At 37.7% G+C, this 2,951-nt stretch overlaps 1 pseudogene; it reads left to right on the top strand.

Moving 5' to 3' along the window:
* The first annotated feature begins 1,933 nt into the window (after nt 1–1,933).
* On the top strand, nt 1,934–2,617 carry LOC103096856 (putative monooxygenase p33MONOX; annotated as a pseudogene).
* The last annotated feature ends 334 nt before the right edge of the window (nt 2,618–2,951 follow it).

The raw sequence follows: 2,951 nt of genomic DNA, 5'->3' as shown, positions 1-2,951 counted from the left end.
ATAAAGATGTTTTCCAAAGCTAACTATCACCAAAATCTTCAAAGACTGATTTGAGCCAACTCCCTGGAGCAAGGAAGCTCCAGAGAGTAAGTAACCAGAATTCCTAATTGTCTTTACCTAGGGATCTCCTGTTAAGGGACCCACAACTTGTTTTCTGTCTCATCTAATTAAAGGGGACCAGGCAAAATACACAAACCCCTTTCTCTAGTCTACAACTCTTGCTTCTATGTATCCAGAATAATTAATTACTAGCTAATTAACTAATTTATAACAAATTAATCCTTACATTCCCCCACTGTGCTTCATTGAAAAGACTTTCTCAAATGAAGCAAATGCACCTAATGATATTCTAAAACTAAGACAGAGAGAGTTAAAGAAAGAAGAACAAAATAAAGTAAGGAAAAATATTTTAAAATGCAGAATACACATTACAATTACAGATAAGTCAAATGCAAACATTTCCAATAATAAGATAACCCATTTTAACCTATACTATTATAGAAAAAACTACCTAAAGATAAAACTTTAAAATCAACTTACAATACTATAAAAAATAAAAAACCTTGCAAAAAATGATCATACAAAATATACATAAATACAAACTAAGTTAAGTTAAAGGAGGACAAGTTGGGACTGCTGAGTTCTCTCCTGGGCTTGAAGAGGGAAGGAACAATATCCTTACTGCAAGGGAGGCCTGAGCAGGAAACTGCCTGGCCTTAGAAGTTCAGAGCCATAAATATGTCAAGATCCCAGCAGCAGTAGGTACCTTAAGAACTTAGAGGCCAAGCAGACCCCAGCAACATAAAAATGTTGAAGTTCCAAGAATAGTATGTAACAGATAAGGTCTGAGGGGGGCCATACATGCTGGCAACATTCCAACAATGGTATGTAACAGATAGGGACTGGGGGGGCCATACATGCTGGAGAGTATATAAGTCCCAGCATTCAGGAGGGAAATCAGAACTCTCTTGGCTAAGCTCCTCTGGTGCGAGCCAGATCAATAAACAACCCTCTTGCTTAATTGCATTGTCTATTGGTCTTCCATGGTGGTGGGCGAAAACCCAGACCCCAACAACTGAGAATTCAAAGCTATCTCCACTAATATTTAGCTGAGCAGTAGAAGATCCAGACCCATCATCTGTTACAGTATTGGGATAGACTTTTTCCCTTTGGGGAAAGAAATATCCTATCCTTAAGAAGATTCATTTTAACTATATCTCTGAGACAAGAAGTACAAACATCTTGAGCCCATAAAGACATTAACAAGGTCTGGGATTGAGTCCCAGACTTGTGCTTCAAACCCCCTGAAACCTGCTATAGTAGGGAAATAGTCAGGGATTTCCTGTTTCCTCTATCCTTGTTTATACCATAACCCTTTACCCAATAAATAGTCATTTTTGCTTTACTGGAGACTCGACTATCTCAAATGTACTAGAAGGGGAAGTACAAATCCACCAACTAAAGAAGAAAGAGACTGAAGGGGATTTGCTCTTACCCTTCAGCTCTGGTCAGACTGGCCTCCATTATCAAACAGTTTTGTCTGGGGGAAGGGAAAATTGGTGTTACCTTTTATCTGTTCCCTCTCTCTCGAGTATCTGTCCAAACTTTGGTTCCTTCTTGATTTCCACACTAGTACAATTTACATAATATTTACATACCCTTTCTCCCTGAAGTCACCTTTTAGGAAGATATCAAATCCCCCTGTGACAGGGAGGACCTCCTCTTTAAGGTTCACTTTAAGGAGGACATAAAAATCCGTGTGAAGTAAGGTATTTAGAGTAATATTTAATTTTTTATACTTTTAATATATTTTAATTAAATCTATTTAATGAGTTTTTATTAATATTTTTATATTTTAATTAAGTCATCATTTATAATTATATGCATTAAGTATTATACTTAGTAACTCGCTATAAATTTATTAATATATCAATTTACCCCCTCAGCTTCCAATGACCAAATGAACAAGGTCCCAGTAGTAAAGGCCAAAGCTACACATGTCATCAAGAATTCTCTAATTACAAAACAGACACAAGAGAGAATCCAACTCTTTGAACAGGAAGCTGGGCTGAGAGATGTAGGATATATTCCCCAGAAAGGTCTCACCACAGAAGAATCCAAGTACCATCATGTAGTGGAGGCAGTCCATAAACTGAAGTTGCAAAATGGAGAAATAACAAAAGATGATAGACTGACTGTTTCAGCCCAGTCCACTCCAAGTAGCACACCCCATTCTTCTCCCAGGCAAAAACCCAGAGGTTGCTCATAGATCTTCTAATTCTCTACCAGGCCTAGACATCAGCAGTATAAATTCTGGAAATGGAGATACGAGACAAACCCTCATCTGAAAAATGGAGCCTTTTTGGACCAAGAACCCTTCAGAAATCCAATTCAGGTTTCAGTATCCAGTTATACAGAGATACTCAGAAACCATCACCAGTGGAGACTCATTTGGGCTCAGGCTACTAGAATTTCAGAAGATCCAGCAGCCTTCAAGCTACCTAAGATGGACCTTCCAGTAGTGGAAGGAAAGAAACCAGCTCCATGGGTCCATAACCTCAAGTTTTTACTGAAAGGATTCCTGGGTATTTTAGAGACCTCCCCCTCCCAAAGATAGGGCTAGATATCTTCTGTCTTACAGTATTAGATCTCCTAAGGCTGATACCAATAGGTGGATGTGGGATCTAGTTGGGATTAATGATAAAGTATTTAATATACTACATCCTGACTCAACATTAACAAGAAGAAACAACTGAAAGAAAATAAAATAAACATGAGGTTGGACTATTTAGAGAATGTAATACTCAGACAATGAAAATGATAGAACAATATCTTAATGGCACTAAACTAGAAAAGGAAACCATTGAATTAAACAAAAATATTGGCAGTTTCTTCCCACTCTGTGAGGTTCCAACACTAACCCCTGAGCATGAACTAAACAATATTAGGCA

This window comes from Monodelphis domestica, chromosome 1 (genome assembly GCF_027887165.1).
Source record: "Monodelphis domestica isolate mMonDom1 chromosome 1, mMonDom1.pri, whole genome shotgun sequence".
In the NCBI taxonomy this organism is placed as follows: Eukaryota; Metazoa; Chordata; class Mammalia; order Didelphimorphia; family Didelphidae; genus Monodelphis; species Monodelphis domestica.
Note: the sequence above shows the minus strand (reverse complement) of the source record. Positions and strands in the feature narration are given on the sequence as shown.